This window comes from Pleurodeles waltl, chromosome 4_2 (assembly GCF_031143425.1).
Source record: "Pleurodeles waltl isolate 20211129_DDA chromosome 4_2, aPleWal1.hap1.20221129, whole genome shotgun sequence".
NCBI lineage: Eukaryota > Metazoa > Chordata > Amphibia > Caudata > Salamandridae > Pleurodeles > Pleurodeles waltl.
This window is the reverse complement of record NC_090443.1, coordinates 178,301,884-178,321,703: the sequence shown is the minus strand read 5'-3', so window position 1 is coordinate 178,321,703 and position 19,820 is coordinate 178,301,884.

The window sequence follows — 19,820 nt, the reverse complement described above, 5'->3', positions numbered from 1 at the left end:
TTCTTGCACTGATAAAGGAATCTTTGTGCACACATAACAGTTTCTCGCATCCATGGTCTCAACATATTCATTCAGCAAGCGATAGAAGAAATTAGTGGAAAGTTCCCCCTTTGAGTTAGTTCCCTCATGCAAGTGTTTTGCATCCTGCTCAAACCTTTCCCACTGAGTTAATGTTGTAGTCTCAGGTTTTGAAGCATTGTTAGTCACTTTCTTATCCAACCATGGCATTCCCACAATCACACCTACAATTATTATTGCACATACAATACCTAATATAAGACTCAACCAACCACACACTTTACACTTTTTGTTACTACCTCTATTATAAGCCATGTCTGTAAAGAATCAGATAGCAGAACAGTAATCAATTGAGGACGATGTAAAATTCTCTTTTTTCTTTTTTTCTTCTTAATGCAAAAAGTCTCTTTCTCTCTGCGTATATTTAGAGCGTTTCACTCACTCCAGGACCCCTTGTGTCAAATCAGGTTAGCAGCTTGTCATAATCGGGTTTTCAAAGTCAATTCAGGTTATCAGTGTCACATCCGGTAATTTATAAGTTTCTTTCTCAGCTTCTCGGTTTTCAATTTCAATTTCAACAAAGTCTCTCTCTTTTAATGGATTTCAGGTACCGTAGTATTGACCTGGTACTTCTCGATCAAAACAGAACGCTAAGAATTCTTGTTGCCATTTAGATGTTGTTGCATATGCCCATTCAGGACCTGCGTACCTTCTATTTGCGGTTCTCTTTCTTTTCAACCTGCGTTCACCTTGCAATTCTCCTTCACTTAGATCCTCTGTTCGGGATGTATCAATTTCTTCTGTTATTGTTTCACCTGGTACAATTTTTTTTCCTGCTTGTCCTTTCAGTATGCTGAACAGAACCCTCCTCTTGTGCTATGGTGTTTTTTCTTGACGGACCTGCAACTGGCTCAGGAGATGTAGGTGTACTTTGATCTCTTTCTACTATTTCCCCTTCTTCTTCTTCTTCTGGATCTGTAACGGGCTCAAGCTCTAACCCGTATCTGTCTGCTTCTGGGAGAACCTCTCCTTGATTTAGTTCTCCGGCTGCCTCTACTGAGATAGGCACACTGTCACCTCTCTCAAACTCCTTTACTGTTTCAGGGACTAGGCTGTTCTCAGTGGGCTCTCCTGGAGTCTCAGTTCCCTCTTGGCTATTTTCGGACCCTGAGACTTTCCTCTCTGGAACTGTTGAGTCGGAAACTTCAAGTTCCTCATCAGTTGGACACGCTACCTTCTTTGTGTGACTGGCATGTATCCAGTTTGGAACGCCTGCACATTTCACAGCAGTGGTTGTTGTCAAATATTACTTGATATAGCCCCTTCCAGCGTGGCTCCAAACACGACTTTCTCACGTGCTTCTTGACAACCACCCAGTCACCGGCTTGCAGGGAGTGACCTGGATCACTGATCGGTGGCAATGTGTTAGCTTCCACCTGGTGAGAAAAAGAGCGAACCACATCAGCCAAACCTTTGCAATAGTCCAACACCATATCATCCGTGATATTCACAAGAGCATTTGCAGGTACTGCAGGCAGCCCCATAGCTCTACCCATAAGGATCTCGTGGGGTGATAGTCCTGTCTTCTTATCAGGGGTGTTCCTCATCGACATCAGCACTAAGGGTAATTTATCTGGCCATTTCATATTGGTAGCTGCGCACATCTTCGCCATTCTCGATTTCAAGGTACCATTCATTTGTTCTGCTAGTCCTGATGCTTCATGGCGGTAGCTACAATGCAGTTTCTGTTCAATATCTAATGCGGCACCCAAGAGCTTTATCACCTCATTGTCGAAGTGTCTGCCCCTATCTGATTCTATAGAGACCGGAAACCCGAACCTGGGTATTAATTCCCTAAGCTGCAGCTTTGCAACTGTGAGACTGTCGTTCCTACATGTAGGGTAGGTGTCAATCCAGTGGCTGAAAACACACACAATCACCAGCACGTACTTCAATCCTCCACAAGCAGGCATTTCAATGAAATCCATTTGCATCTTGCTAAATGGACCACCAGCTCTCCCTATGTGGCTCAAAGTTACCATAGTCCCTTTTCCCGCATTCATCTGTTGACAGATGATGCACCTGTGACAAGTAACCTCCGCGGCATATCTGAATTTTGGGTTAAACCAGTCAATCTTGATTGACCTGATCATTGCATCTCTCCCAATATGTGCCTGTCCATGGTAGAGCCTCGCAAATTGTGACAGAAGACTGGCAAAACCAGTTTCCCCTCCTCTGAGACCCACAAGTCATCAGCTCTTTGTACGCATTGCATTCTCTGCCAGGAGCGCTTTTACTCCTTGCTAGCATAACTCTGTAGTGTTTTTAGCTCATCTGGTGTATCAACCACTCTTAATGCAAGGGTCAAACATGTGTCATTTTCAGTTTGCGGTAACAATTCCCACTGATCCTTGAACGATATACAGTTCAATGCGCAAAATCTTGCGACTTGATCTGCATAGCCGTTTCCCATGGACACAAAGTCTTGTGACTTAGCATGAGCATTGCATTTCACCACGGCAACTTCAAGAGGTAACTGAATCGCATGTAACAAATCCTTAATTTGTTCACCATTTTTCACGGGAGAACCAGAAGAGGTCATAAAACCTCTCTGTGACCACAATTGGCCAAAGTCATGTACAATTCCAAATCCGTATCTGCTGTCAGTATAGATAGTGACTCTCAGATTTTCAGTTGCGTGGCATGCCTTAGAAAGGGCAATTAGCTCTGCCACTTGTGCGGAATACACTCTCTCGAGCCAAGAAGCTTCAATGATACCAGCTATGGTACATACAGCGTGACCGGCTCTCAGCATTCCGACTGAGTCTCTCAAACAGGATCCATCAACTAACATAATGCAGTCATTTTCCTTTAACTGTGTATCTTGAATATCAGGTTGCGGCTTGGTACATAGTTCTGTTACCTCAAGACAGTCATGCTCCACTTCCTCTTCATTATTAATCTTGGTACTTTCAACAGGAAGTAGAGTTGCCGGGTTTAATACAGTACATCGCTTCAGTGAAATATTAGGTGACCCCAAAATGATTGTCTCATATCTGGTAAGTCGGGCATTTGTCATGTGCTGAGTTTTGGTTCGAGTCAATAAAATTTCAACTGAATGTGGGACCAATACTGTCAAGGGATGTCCCATCACTATGCCTTCACACTCCGTGAGGCTTTGACCAACTGCTGCAACTGCGCGCAAACAACCCAGTAAGGCTGCTGCGACGGGGTCCAAGGTGGCTGAAAAATATGCTACAGGGCGATTTGCACCTCCATGGACCTGTGTTAAGACAGACAAAGAACAAGCATCATGTTCATGACAAAACAGTAGAAAAGGTTTTGTGTAATCAGGCACAACCAAAGCTGGTGCCCTGCACATGCACTCTCTCAATTCCATGAATGACTCAAGCTCTTCTTTGGATAGGGTTATGGTGTACGGTTCATCCTTAATCTCTTTGCCTGTTAGCTTTATCAATGGTTTTGAGATAATTGAGAAGTTGGGTATCCACTGACGAAAGTAGCCCACCATTCCCAAAAACATCCTGACATCTCTCTTTGTTGTCGGGGGGTTCATTTGTAAAATAGCTGTCACTCTTTCCTTCGATATTCTCCTGGACCCTTTCTCAATCAAGGGTCCTAAGTACTTCACCTCTTTCTGACAGTACTGCAACTTCTTTGGCGACACTTTATGTCCGTTCTTTCCTAAATGATTCAGTAAGGCAATTGTGTCATACTTACAGTCATCTTTCGTCCTGGATGCAGTCAGCAAGTCATCAATGTACTGTACTAGAGTTGAATTAAAAGGCAGTACTAAGGATTCTAAGTCCTTTTTCAATATCTGATTGAAGATGGACGGTGACTCAGAAAACCCTTGAGGAATTCTGCACCAACTGTACACCTTGTCCAGGAATTTGAAACTGAATAAAAACTGGCTGTCCTCATGAAGAGGTATCGAAAAGAAAGCTTGTGACAGGTCTACAACGGTGAACCATTCAGCATCGCAAGGAACCTGAAACATGATCACTGCTGGATTTGGCACTATAGGATAACATTTTACCACAATCGGGTTTATTTTCCTCAAGTCCTGCACAATTCGAACTTTCCCACAAGGCTTTTTCGGACCCTTTATCGGCGAATTACATGGGCTGCTCAATACTTCCTTCAGGACTCCCTGTTTCACAAAGTCCGCAATTATTTGTGCCTCTTGGGTAAGAACATCTTGTGCCATATGATATTGTGGCACCTGAGGAAATACTGCATTTGGCTTTACTTGAACTTTAACTGGGTCCACTCCTTTTATCAGTCCCACTTCTTTTCCTGTCAAATCCCACACTTTCTCTGTCACCGTTCCCTGTAACTCGGCAGGTAAGTCAATCACTGTAAGCATCGGGAATAATGTTATCAAAGGGTAATCTTCAGTCGCGGTTTCTGTCTCTAACTCTGAGAACTGACCATCATCCCCTTCATCGTCACTGTTTGTCTGCACCTCAATTCCATCATTGGAACAGGTAATCGAGCATTTCGTTTTGCACAGTAAGTCTCTTCCCAGTAGGGATACCGGACTTGAATCACAGACTACAAACTTATGCAGTCCCTGGAAGTTGCCAATCTCAACTTGCACTGGATCTGTAATTGGATTTGTCAAGTACTGGTTTGATACTCTGACCACTCTTATGGTATGCCCCGAAAGTGGTAATTTCGGAACCTCTGCACTTCTGACTGTAGAGCGTGTAGCTCCGGTATCAACCAAAAATAAAACCTTATGGCCCATCACCTTTCCCTCTACATAGGGTCCCCTTTGATCTACCTCTAGGGATGCTGCTAGCCTGCACTCTTCACTGTCTGAACTGTCATCCGACCATTCCTCATTCATTCCATCTTCACCACGCAATGGGAATTGCTGTACTGTATTATTTTGGCACATCACTTGACCTGTGACCTGCTGAGGAAGCATCACCTGTTGCTGTCCCATTGGAGCCATTGGTAATTGCATTTGCTTTCTAGGTACCATGGGAACCTGCTGTTGTGCTTGCTGCATTTGCGCTGGCTGAACACGTGGCATTTGCATTTGCTGCATGGGCTGTAACCCTTGCATCTGGACCATGTTATTTTGAAAGTTCGGGTTTGAATTTCTCAATGTTGGACCTCTCATATTTTGCATTGTACCAACATTAGTGCTTTGTTGAACGACACCATCCTGCACCACATTTGGGCATTCCCGCTTCCAATGCCCCACGCCCCCGCACGCGCGACATGGTGACATCTTTTTCATCCCTTGTACTTCATTTTGAACTACAACAGTATTCAAGTCTGGACCACGATTCACAAAACCTCGACCTCGGCCTCTCGGCTGTGTCTGAAACACGCCATTCCCTTGCGGTTGCTGCTGTATCATCTGCTGAATTCCATGTCCTTGCATTCCTGACTGCGCAGCCCTTATCTGCATCACCATCACTTTCTCCTTCAACTTTTCCTACTTCAGCTCAATCTCATCACTACAGTATTTTGCATACTGCAACACCTCATTAATCGGCTTCGCTTGCCAACAGATCAAATGATTCTTAATCATCTGGCTAACCTCTGGTCTCAGCCCTTCAACAAATCTGAACACGAGATGGTTCATGTCTTTCGGCTCAATGGTCTCAGTACCACTGTAATGTTTGAATGCCTTCAACAAACTCCCATAGTAAGCATGGATTGATTCCTTAACCTCCCGTGAGGTCCGGTTGATTTTCTGCCAATCAGTCACTTTCGGCGACACTTTCTGCTTCAAAAACTTAATCACTTTATGATACTACTTTATCACCTCCTCAGAGGGTGCTCTGGTCACCTTATCCCTTGCCGGCTCCTGCGTCGGCCAGTCTAGCCCTCTCTTGCACTCAAGCCATAAGTCGGGCGGAACAATGATCTCAAACAAGGTATTCAAGTCTTCCCAAAGACACTTCGCAAGCTTCACAAACCTATCTGTTTGTTGGTACCACTCAATCGGTTTCTCCCTCAACCTGGGAAAATCATTTGTAAAAGGTAGGATGTCTCCTCTGGACCATGGTACATGAATTAAAACCCCACCAGCTGTCTCTCTCATTGGTAGCATCTTTACTGATTCCGTATCTGGTGTAGTTTTAGCTTTACTCGGTCCTGGGCTGTCACCTTTCTCCTTGTTTCTTTTCTTAGCCCATCTGCCTTCCCATTTTTCTAATGCTCCCCAGATTTGCGCACTTTGCAGTATTTCCTTTAAATGCGCTTTCATTCTGGCAGACCTCATGTGCTCGAAGTCTTTTGAATCAAAGTTTAACCTGTAGCTTCTTTTCAAATTTTTAGTATTATCAATATCAATATTGTATTTGTCTGCCAGGTTTGCTAATGTTTGATGTACCTTACCTACTTCCTTAGTAATCTTAGGGCACAGATATCTCAATTCTGCTTCTGTGTATGTCTCTAATCTGTTTACCCCCATTGTTCCATCCACTAATTCAGCCGCTTCCACGCCCAGTCTCACGAAGTTCAGGTAATCATCTTTCTCTGACCTTTCCGATTCTACTGCAGCTACTGTAGTCTTTTGCGTAGTAAAGGTCTTCTCTAACCACTCATTCAACTGTTGTACCGTAAAACCTTGCAATGAAATGTTCCCTGCATGCATCATTGGCAATGGTGAAGCATTCGTACTTGTTGTTTGTGCAGTTAATACCCCTAACCCTGCCTATCTCATTGCTTCCAACGGTGCTTCAACTGGGCTAAGGTCTATCAAAGACCTCGGTTTTTCAACCGCTTGCTCTCCGGGGCCATTAACTGAGGAGTTCCTATGGACCCTCCTCTTATTGCATCTTGGGTCATTACTCCCTGATCACACATACCAGGCTTACCTTGTGCATATAATGGCACCGGTGGACCAACAGTAATTGGCAACGATATTGCAGCTGGTGTCTGACCTGGTCCCAAACCTCGTGGAGAAGCAACTCCAAAGGTCTGATCCAGTGAAGCTGGGGCAGGTATTAATGGAGGTCCTGCTGCTGGATTATATCCCGGTATCAGTTGTGGCTGTGGCTGGGGCAACAATTGCGGAGTTGACTCAATCTGTACTAACCTCGATTTTGTATATATCGGGTGTGGCGGCACTATTAGGTTTGTAGTAGTCTCTAGTACTGGGACGTCTGGATAGATTCTCTGTATCTGCGGTGGAGGTTGCAACTGTATCTGCATGTCTGGTGCAGTGGGTACACTGACACCGTTCTGTATCGGACTCGTATCACTAGTTTGTGCTGTATCAGTAACTCCCTTCTCCTGTGTCTGGTTCCCAGGACCCGCACTAGTGCTCGGAACATTGTCGCTTAGTGCATAAGGTGGCGGGCGATCATGTAATAACTGGTTTAGGAATTCTTCATTGTCTGAATCATCTTCTTCTTCCCAAGATCTCTTAGTTTCTTTAGGCTTACAAGGGTCTTTGTCTGTTTCGCATGTGGCTTTCTTTCCCTGTGCCTCATCTCCCTGTGTTATTGCTGGGAACAATTTTAGTCCGTCAACTATTCCCCATCTCCACATTTTGCTCTCATTATCCCACCTAGCTTCTGCTAGAGTCTTTTCTGCCCTTTTCAGTCTTATTTGGAACTTTTCTTGTCTCTGTTTAAGAGCCATTAAATCCCAAATTGCTAAAGCCTCATACTGAGCTGGCCTCGGAGGTGGCTTCGGTACACTTAACATCCACTTTAAATTCTCTAGAACTCTCGTATTGAACGTCCCGTGTTCTGGGAACGCCAAACATCCCTCTTTTTCTGTCAATTTGCGCCACTATTTCATCCATAAACAAGGCGTGACACCTTTTTCCTCCATCACTATGTAAGCTGGAGTTCCCTAAGGCGGTGCAGGCTCCCCTTCACTCGCCATAATGTATGTGTCCCCTTTCAGAGCACTCTTAAAAGCTTTGACAAAATTCATCTTTACGTCTTTTCTTTTGTTTGTATTTAATCAAGAAGTGACTTTAATTCCCAGGACACTCTTCACCCACCTTTCTCAACCTATTGCCTCTCACGGACGGCAGCCAATCCGTTTGGGACCCCTCTCAACAACTGACATATCTCAGCGCGGCACCACTGACGTCACACTCACACACTGCAGCTGACAAAGTCTTACGGCTCGTCCACCCCTCACTGGATTCACACCAAACTAATGCAAAAATGTGCCGGTTTACTACAGGAAGGGTAACACATTCGCTTCGGAACTTTACGGTGATTTCACTTGAAGCCTCAGCTGCTACTCTCTCCTTCTCAGTTCCCGCACCCGCAAGCGGAATTTGACCCGCAAATCCTACTCTCGACTTGTCAATGGTTCGTCCTAGTGCACTTTAGAACCTGCCAAATCTTCATCGAAGGTTTCAAATATACAATTTGACTCAAACTCGATTTGCCAACCACGCCCGATTGACTTAATTAAACTGCACAAATTACAACATAAACCTAAGTGTCTCCTACACTTGTCAATATACTCCAGAGTCTTAAACCACGACGGGTCCGTATATAAACAACCAACCACGTGGATAATTTTGAGCACAAAGCGCCACACTCATATGAAGTACGCCGACTTCCCTACTCCAATACTGCGGAGTACGCCCGCTCCTACTAAAACAACATTACCTGCCCTAGATACACACAAACTTCACGAATCACCTGAGAAATGCATAAGCTGAGCAAGCGCAAACCCTACACCATACATGCTATGATGCCGAGAACATTCCCAAACTCACTTAGGCAGGCTCCGAGATCCCAGGAAAGTCATGGGGAATTTAGAAACACATCATACCTCCAATTTGCATTATCTCAGAAAAACAATTTAAACAATAATTCTCTGTCCTGGGGCCCCAAAGGGCCAAACCGTCGCTCTGCTACCAGAACTGTTAACGCGTCCCTTTACGTTAATTTGTTACACATCAGGACTAGTTTTAGGCCAATGAATCTTTTGACCCAGTTGAGAGACACCTTAGGACGAGATAGCTAATCAATATGTCAATCAATACATCAATAATGTCATCAATATTTATCACAATAATGCATTTCACTTTAGTCAAAGTCATTAATCAATTCAAGGACGCTACCATGACCTTCTAGCCATGAATAACCACACCAGTTTGGTAGAATTTCATGAGTTGTATTCCCTATTAGTTACAATCTAAGAGCAGATGCGTTAATCTCAAAACCAAGAAATATAATAGCATAGTCACGATATGGCAACTTTGATAAGATTTCATTAAAGCGAGAATCACAAACATCAGAACATAACACGGCGTGAACATAGATCAATTTAGCAGAGTGTCAATAATGCGTCAGTTCAACAAAGCATAGTTTCGGTTGTTTGTCTATTTGCGTCAGTTTTGGTGAACACCTGTCCTAACCACTGATCAACATTAGCATGTTGGGCTTCATGCAAAACAATTTAGAACACCAATTTGGAAAACATCTAACTAAGGTCTCTGTCAAAGTAAGCAGTTGGTACCTAGAAAGGAAATGCAAACAGACAAATCACAATTGCATTGTCATAATTAACCTTCAAAGTTTAGGTCAGCGCACAGGTTCAGTCTTCGTCCTCAGGACATCAGTCAAATCGCCATCAGTCAGGACTCAGCTCCGGGGCAGAAGGGCACTTCCCTCATAAGGAGGTAAAGTGTAACATGGACAAAACTAAGGGCGAGGATGGTTTTAGTAAAGTAACAAGTCACCAAACAGAGTGAAAGAGTTTCTGGATAAAATCAATAGCATTCCCTAACCCACCTACGATGACTCCCTGTGACATGGGTTTTTATCCCTTTTCCATTGTACATTCCCCCAAAATTCTATTGGTCATCTGTTATACCCCACTATCTTTAACCTATCAGAAAATACATTAGGTAATCTAACTCTTCACCCCATATTATTTTACAAGTCTTTGATTGGTCTTCATAATTGACGTCTTCAGAGGTGGCACGTCCGGTATGATTTCATCCTTCTGTAATTCTTTGCACATCTTTTGGTCAGCAGTTCCATTGTCTTCACCGGTTTGAGTGACCTTGTACATTACATTAATCTACACTCTTTCAGTTTATTTTAACATTCACTCTGCAAACAAGAAGAAGGCTATGGGAACGGATCTAACATGGTTACATTCGTCTTTAATTTGAAGAAAAAGAACACGCAGGGTCGTGTCCCTTTGTGAGTCAGCACACTGAAAAATAGAAAAATGCATTTAATATGAGAGCCAAGCAGCTAAGCTTTGGCTCATGCTAACTTAAGGCCTATGAGGATTTCAGCATAGATTCAATAACACAATCATTAGTATAAGCTTATTTAAACACAACATAAACATTTCAGTCATCATTATTAGTCTACGTATACATTTGTGGCTACTCCCCGTGGTCACATTTCAAGTGCACGTCTAAGCAAAGTTACTATTACAGTTTCTATGCATCATTATCACACATTAATTCATAAACATTTCATGTTAATATAGATTATATAAGCTACGCTCTCTCAAAATAATTTAACATTTTGAAACTGGCCACTGTAGCATGAATGGCCAATGTAGCACAAACTACCACTCATGCCCATACACATGGTCTGCTGATAGCTTCATCAATGTTGGAAGAGGAATGGTCATGGTAGCGTGAGTTACTTCATGTGCCTAATCATGCTGGTTGTCTTCTCTCGCTGACTCATCAGCCTTTGTGTCACCGGAGCCTACACACGTCAAGTGTGGACATCAGAAAACAAGCACCATTATGTGGAGAACATACTCTCACTGCTTTCTTCCCCATGTTAGCTGGTATAGGATACAGCACAGGTACCTGTCAATTTTGGTTGCTGTTTAGGGGAACACGTTTAGTTCTTCTGAGTGATTTGAGAAGTGAATTATTGATCAAAGCTCATGAAGGTCATTCAGGAATGTCCAAAACTAAGGAAAGGTTAAGGTTAGTCTATTGGTGGCCTGGAATGGATGTGGAGGTGGCGAGATATGTAAGGGATTGTATTCAACGCTGTATTAGTGAAAAGATATTGAAAATGAGAAATCAACCTATGGTCGTGAGAAACTTGCTGGACAGACTGTGGCAGGAGGCAGTGCTGGATATTCTAGGTCCCAAACAATCAAAGAATGGAATAAGTTTTGTTTTAGTTCTTTTGAAGTTGTTTTCAATGTGGCCAGAGGTAACCTTTACATGTGGGGTTGAAACTAAACATGTGGTGGAGTTTTTAGGACTCTCATAGGGAGAGAGGGTATACCAGAAACATTACTAACGGGCAATGGTGTTCAATTGGTTTAAAAAGAAATGTATTTATTTTTAAAGAAACATGGGATAAAACACAAACATGGGGACAATGGGGCAATATAACAATTTAATGGAGTGATAAAAGAAGATTTTCAGGTTGCTTGGAGTTCAGGAATGGAGTGGAAGGATGAAGTGCATAGGAGGGTGGAAGTGTACAGGTTAACTCCACAATCAGTGACAAGGAAATCCCCATTCGGCTAGTTCTGAGGGAAGAAACCCAAAAGTATGATCTCTCCCTCATGGAAGATTGAAAATGAAGTTGGACAGGAGGAAGGATAGTGTGAAAGAGAGGTGAGAATGACAGAAGACAGAAAGAAGTGGTTTGATGAGAGTAAAAGGGTGAAGATAACTAAAGTTAAAGTGGTTGATTGTGTGAGAATCAGAAGGCCAGGTGTCACATCAGGTGGAAAATATTCACATCCTATAAAAGTAAATAAACTGTTAAATAATGCAGTCAAGACAAGTGATTAATGTATTTGGAATCTTAGAGGTGTGGTGGTGAGAGCTGATGGAGTTGGGAAAGCAGCAGATGACATAAATCAGAGAAAAAGAAGAGAAGAGAAATATAATGGAATGGTGGTGAGAATGAGTTGAGGGAAAGATAAATCACCTCAATAGTTGGAGGAATACTGTAGGGAGTGAATGTATTTTTGTGATTGTATTGTTCTGAGTAGTTGCCACTAGAATTGTGATGTATAATATGTACCAGGCTAATCTATTTGCTTTGATGTAATGTTAAGATTACCCTCACAGTAATATATATTTTCTCTTTGTTGAACACATTCCTATGTGTTAAACATTAGTTATTTGCTGCTTATTATGTTATTTGTGATGTAAACTTAGATATAGAGAATTAGATTGTTTGTTATTATAAAAAGGAAGGTGTGTGGTAATTATGGTATCCTTTATTGTCAAGACATCCACATCCACACATTGATGTCTCTGGAATGTGAAAGGTGAAAGGGTTCTCAAAGAATGTATTAATTTAAACGGGGAGACTGATGGTGCAGCGGATGGCTGGGATGATTAGCCTGTGCAATTAAATATCTATGAAACATCTGTCCATCTCAGGTGCTTTATTGTAAGAAGTGTACATTTCTACTATTTATTCTAATATCCTATTCTTCATAATAAACACCACTTGCACATATTTACCTACACCTAAACATATGCCCACGGTATGTAACTGTTGTAGGAAGATTAGTGCAGGTCTGCATTGAGAAAAATCTAACTTACTAAGGACTGGTTTCAGAGAAGCAGTCTCTGGGACACTAAAATATTTACAAAAAACATTCAGTGTTAAGTTCACTGAGTAGAGCAATCAATTCATGGCAACAAGGTGCATCCCTAGTACAGTCAACATTTTCAGGTAAGAGAACCTCAAAGTGTACTGTATTAAGGCGACAACTGTTCACCCCCAAGCTATGCTGAGAAATAGTCACCACTCTAAGATAGGATTGTCTCCTCTTCTTAGTTAACAGAAGTGGGTGTTAAATCACTGTAGACTTATGCTCCCTCTTGGCTCTACACATCACAGTACTTATGAATTAAAAACTTGATCTGCCCTTTAGAATAAGCCTTAATACACTTCAGATCCTCAAATAACTCAGATTTCCCTTACATTTTAATATAGCCTAACCATGGAATATGAAGGGTGTAACCAACACTCCTGAAGAATTAATGGCTACCTCTGGCTTAGTCTATATCATGTGCCACAGCAGAAGATGACAGAGTCTGAAAATGTTCTCCAAATAGGACATACCGAGTTCCATATTTGCAAATATATGTTGAGCTACTTAGTCGTATGGTTACGCCTGAATAAAGTATGGTCTTCAGAAAAAAAAACAATTTGGCCCTTTTAGATCCTCTATATTAACATATCCCTAAAAGTCCCCATAGCTAGCCAAAGAAATCCACTTATTTCTTTAAATTATAGTTATCTCCCAGACTAGTTTTATTCTTATCTTAGATACAAATCTGAGGACACCTTCAGTAGCCTAATCAAACTGTTGTTTACTACTAATCCTTATCTTCACCCATTTAACAGTCGAATCAAGTTTGACCCCCAGAAATGGAAAGGTAGTTACTCTACCTAATTTAGCCACATATATAGTGTGAGGTTGTTTTTTCACAGACCCAGAGCCACAAACCATGATCAATGTTTTACTTAAGTTTGTTTCAAGGTCTAATTGAAGCATAAGTGCAATAAAATAGTCTAACATCTTCTGTAGGCCATTTGCAGTTTTCACCATCAAAACTGGTCATCTGCTTACAACAGAGCTTAAATTGAACAGGAACATACCTACTGCCAGTAACAACTAAACATATTTCCAAGACATTTATATATAACGTAAAAAGGGATGGTGCAAAGACACAACCCTGCCCCAAGCCACTCCTGATTGTTATAGTTAGCACACTCACTATTGATACCAACACAAACATTTCCTGATGTGCCTGTACATAGCTCTGTTAAAAATAGCATGATTGCTCCCTTCACCTCTAGCGTAGCCATTATAGACTACAACTTCAAGTGGTTGACGCAAACAAATGTGCTACTGAGGTCCATTAATGCTAAATGAATAGACTCTTTGCTAATTAGTGTATATTTACTTACTTAACAAAAGGATCAGGTTGATGCATTGTTCAACAGTGCCTTCCCCATTTTGAAATCCGAACTGCAGATACAATAAAATGGAATGTCCAACTTTTCAACCAAGCTAATAACATTCTACCCATCACCTTTCTTAATCCAGCTAGCAAGGAGAATGGGCTGTAACATTTAGGGTAGGACCTATCCCTTTTTTTAAAGATTGTGATAATTGTTAATTAGGACATCATATTAGTGAAGCCGCTCCTTACTAGGGTAAGCCATTACCAAGATTAGGGGCCCAGAGTTCAGTTTTCTCTTTGCAGAAGTCCAACATGACACTTCCAGGAGATGGAGCTTTACCCAAACAACTCTTCTTAATGCTGAATGTACTTCATGTACCTCAATAGAAAGACTATTTGTACAGAAGTCTATAGAGGTCTTCCATCTAAATAATGGGCTCTCTGTTTATGGTTGTGTATAAAGCTTACCAAAATATTTCACCCAGTCATCTGCGGGATCTATATAAGGAGAAAGTTCCTTTCTAAAATATAGAGGATTTATAACTTTCCAGAATACAGTATTATCTTTAGTCTCATTTTCTTCTACTAACGAAGCCCACATCTCTTCTCTTACTGAAGTTTCCTCACCTGAAATTCTTTTATACCTATGTCCCCATCATTGGACTTCTGCATTATTCATATATATATTACTTAAAGCAGTGTTCCTATGAACAGGTCTGATCTAACCAGTCACACTGCTATTCTCTCCTAGGGGGTATTTTTATGGTCAGTGATGTGTTAGTTTTTTCTGCTGATCAGTTTAAATACAAACTTAAAATCCATGAAATTTGTAATTTTACCCAGGCAGATATTAAAACATTCAGGATTCTGTTGTATCAAATCTGTTAAAATAATTTAAGTGCACATTCTGCTCCATCTTAGAGTAACGCTATTATTTCTAACAGCCTTTACATCATCTACTGTTTCATATCACTTTTTCAGGTCTTTCTCTAAGCTGGTCTCCTATATAATGGGGTTGTTATAACTTGCACAGTTTGTTCTCACTTGACAGTCAGAAGCAAAAGGTTTCAAATTATCCATCAATAGTATATAGCCAATTGTGTGTTCACTCACCCTCCCAGTAAGCATAGGTACACAAAAAGGAGAGGAATAGCACACTTTATTGACAATGCCCAAAGACAAGTTGTATTTCTTTAAGAGATAATTTAAAGCCTCCCCATAGGGGTAATGCTTGAAGTGAGATTGGTCCTCCCCAAATTAATCAACTATCCTGCTAATCTCTTTTGGTGGAAGGTGGCACAAACAAGTCTTAAAGTCCCCAGCCCAATGATGGGAAATCACTTATCTGCTGTCTGCAAGTATGCCCCCAAATCATTTTCTTGTGTGAGGGTAGCATCAGTCCTAAAGTGTTTAAAAGATTATGATAGAAGTTAATAATTATTAAGTCCATGGCACCTGCCATATCTAGCCCCAACAGAAAATATTAAAGGGAATTTAGTTTAGGTCTTGTGACTTTGCCAGGGGTCAATAAAGAAATCAGTACTGACAGCTGTCCCTTAGATGTAGCTGCTCTAGAGAGGATAGCTTCAGTGTGATATGTTTGAGAACCATTGACGTGAAAAGGCTGAACAGCCCACATTTCTTGTAAGCATAATATATGGAACCCTTTTGCAGATGAGTTCCAGCCATGATTCTGTAGTTTGGCTGGAATCCCCTCCTCATTCCAAGAAAACAAATACAATTTGTCACTGCTGTCTGGTGAATTTACCATTCTGTGCATCATCTGCTATTGCTCCATAATTAATTGTGCAGGCTAACTTCTAAAAGAAAACCCATACATATTTGACATTGCCAGTCTCCAGACATCCAGAGCAACATTTGCTTGGTTACCGTCCCTATATATGTTTGCCCATTTGAGATATACATCAAAATATTGAGCATTTCTGTTAATAAAATGAAAACATTACCACATTTTTATGATGTCTTCATGCTCCAATAAGGCATTGATGCTATTTTGTGCAAACATATAGCCTTAAATATGCAGAAAAACAGGTTTGTATGCGAGCACCAGGAGCCCAAAGAGGTATGTATGTTTAAACAACTTGACACAAATGTTTAGAGAAAATAAAAAGAAACCTCTGCAACTCTGTTTAGTGTATACTCCTAGGACATCCACATACTCTGGCTGTACATTCTGAAAATGTACACATGTTCAGGTCTGGAATCATGTGGAAGCTCGTTCAGTCTAATACAAGATTACAGTGGGTAACCTATCATGGTAGGTACAACATGACATAGTCACAGTTTCTAATTGTTTTGATGGGATAGTCAACACAGTGATGCTCTATACAAGGGAGTGAGACGTGGGTGGAGAATATATAGTTTTACACTTGAGATAACCCCTGCTACATGGCTGGGTGAGTCATGCATTCTGAATGTAATTTTATGGACAGTATGGCACAGGTGTAGGTTATATGATGGACAACACCAGGTTTGGTCATCTGTCTAGTCTCCATGACTGGTTCCGGAGGCACGGCTGCAAGCACAAATTGTATATAGATTGTCTATGATCTGTCTAGTCTCCATGGCTGGTTCCGGAGGCACAGCTGCAAGCACAAATTGTCTGTAGATTGTCTAAGTGAAAAGCAGTTTGATGTGCCCAGACACACATAGGTGGAGAGATGAGACAGAACGTATAACCTGTCGCTGTGTAGTACGGAAAAGGGAATGAACTTCCTGCATTGGTGAGTGGTTATGTCAGATGTGAAGTGCACTTACCTAGTTCAGTAATAGGCTGTGTGGAAGATTCAGGTTGAGTCCTTGCCACACCAAATATATTTCCTGGTTCTGTGTCTTGCAATGATGCCTGCAAAGGGACTGAGAAATTAAATCCCATGATAGACGAGAACATTCTAAGGCCCAGATTTACATACCTTTTCACACAACGCAGTGCAGCACTCAAAGTTGTTGTGTTGTGATGCATGTTGAAGGAGGGAGCAGCACAGCATCATATCTACGGAGATATGGCAATCTCCTCCTCTTTCCTAGCCCTGGCACACAATCAGGCTGCTGAGCATGACGTACACAGCTTTGAACCTTGGTTCTAGGATGTGTGCATGTCTAGAATAGGCAGGTTACCATTCTAGTACAAAACACTATGGCTAGACAAGCTGTAAAATGTTTCCCACTTTGTATGTGTGCTGCACACTGCAGAACACATGCAAAGTCTAAAAATAAATAAAAAATGAAATTATTTCTTCTTTTAATACCTGCTTTCAAGTACTGTTACCATTTGTGAAAAGCACTGTCTAGTGTTGTTAGTAGATAGGGTTTTATGTCAAAAACCATGGGTGGTTGACCGAGAAGGCCATGTACCACCCATGGGATTCCCCCTCCTCTCTTTATTAACACATTTTTTTAAATTTTTTTAACAAAGATAGATCCATTACAATCATAACATTCTTTGAATGCGTTGACAATATTTGCACAGTTTACATACATTGGTCAAATAAGCAACTATCTGAATAAGATGTTTAACCACATAAATATTCTGTTCTACTGTGTGCATAGGGTAGGATGACTGAAAGAATAGGGTGGTGGAAAGTATGGTATGAATGAGGGCTAGACGCAGGTGTGCCTGATTAAGATGGTGCAGGTATATTGGAGTCAGAGAAGGAAATTAATAAGTAGGGGGTCAGTCATTCGTTATTTGCAGTGAGGCTCAGCTTTCAGCAGAAATGGATTCTGAAGAAGGCTCCGGGGGAAGGGCAATCAGCCTAGAGGGTAGCCCCTTGGCATCCTCTCTGTGTAACGCCTCTGCCTTTGCTCAGAGTGTGCACAAGGTCGCCCATTGATCTGGGTGCAGGGGGATGTGTAGGTAATTGCCAGCACATTATAATAATTTTTTTGTCCAGTATGAAGGCCAAATCTAGAAACTGCACTGCAATTTTGTGTTTGCATGGTCTTGTGTATATTCCCAGAATGCCGCCTCCCAGGAAGATGTTTGGGATTCCTGTGACTCGTTCCAGCTAAGAATGAATGGTAGTCCAGTATGTGCATATCTGAGAGCAGTCCCACAGTGTGTGCTTCAGGTTTGCCCAAAGGCGTTACATCTGGCTCACATGTCTGAAGCGCCAGGAAGTATACAGGCCAGCTGTCTAGGAGACCAATATACCCTTTAAAGTATATAACATTGGAATCATTTTAGGCAGGCATTGCTGGACACTCTTTGAGGGTAAGCTAAGGCCCTCTCCTATTTCCTGTCATAAAGTTGCCTACTAAATTCAGTTTCCCAGATGTTCACCAGAACAGTGATTAGGGATTCCCAACTGAGGGAATCAAATGCGTTATTGATGTCAAGCACTAATGTCGTTGCCTTGGGCCACCTACCCTATACCGCCTCAATTATCTGGAATGGCTGTCGTACAAAAAGAGGTATTCCTTCCCATTATAAATCTGTTTTGGTCCTTATAATAAAGAATGGTAAGATCTGTTGTACACGTTGGGCTAGTATCATACTCATGATTTTATGGTCTATGTTCAGTTACGCAATGGGGTGATAGGATCCAACATCTTGTGGGTCCTCACCTGGTATCTGGAACAATACCATAGAAGCCTCCCGAAGGGTGGCAGGACAGCTCCCAGTCAATAATGCCATCTCTTAGATTCAAAGTAGCTTGGTGACTAATGTTCTCAAGACTGTTTGTAGAATTTTGCCAGCAGACCATGATGACTTGATGGATGCTAGAGGTCGTCCCGCTCTTCTGGAGGGAGTCTGGGGAGGCCAGCTGGCCCCAGCAATGCTCAGAGATTGAGGGGAGTGCACTTCAGCCATAGGGTGGTAAAAGTCTGCATAATAAGAGGTAAAGGGACATGCTTCTCTTGTTGTGAGTGGAGAAGTCCATCATCGGGGTTCGGATTTTGGCCACTGCTGGTAGTCTAGCATCCCTGATACCCAGCCAAGCCAATAGTCTGCCCAGCTTGTCCCCCTCTAAGTGTGTCTTGGCAGAGTATGTAGCAAAGTCTAAACATTGGAGACTCTGTAGGAGCTGTACCTCCACCTCTGGTGAATGGAACCAGGAAGTGCAGAAGGTGATGGTCCGAGGCCGCTTACCTCTTTGTGTCTGTGTAGCCTTGCTTGGCTGCCTCTATAGCTTGAAGGATGGTGGGCCTGATCCCTACTATTGTTTGTAAACTCTCGTCCTAACCTGTTACCTTAAAGACCTCCCACTCCACGACCTGGGAAGACGATATGCCCTCATTATGTATTGGACTTTACTGCCCAACATGGCTGTTCACAGGAGGTTCTTGAGAGTGGAGGTTTGAAAGTGTCAGGTGTGAATCGAGGACTGTCCTACCTCTTGTAGGCCTAATAATAAAGGGTTGTGACCAGAGAGTTCCCTACCTAGATAGTCTGGTGAGGAGATGAAAGGGAAGATGGACGGGAGCAAACTATTCGGTTGAAGCGTGCATAGACCCTATGCATTGGGGACTAAAAGGAGTTGAGTCTGATGGCGGGTTATAGTGCAGCCAGATATCTGACATAGCCCATTGTCATAGCCAGAATTGTACGTTTCTGGCATTACTAAATGTGAAGGAGCTGTGGAGTGGTGGGTAGTAATGGTCCAAAGTGGTGTCCAGAATCAAGTTAAAGTCCACCCCCCCCAATTACCACGGGATATGATGACCCAATCAGCCAGGCTGCAGGAGAATTGCTATAGAAATTTAGGTTGCTTAATGTTAGGGGTTGATATGCAGCCTACCAGGATATGGTAGCCATTTATGTGTGTTTCCAGGAAGAAGTATCTTTTATACGTATCCTCTTCCTGATTCAGGACTTCTCGAGGGGGGTCTCGACCAACACCCATATGAATGCCCTTCTTGCATATTCTGAAAAATTAGT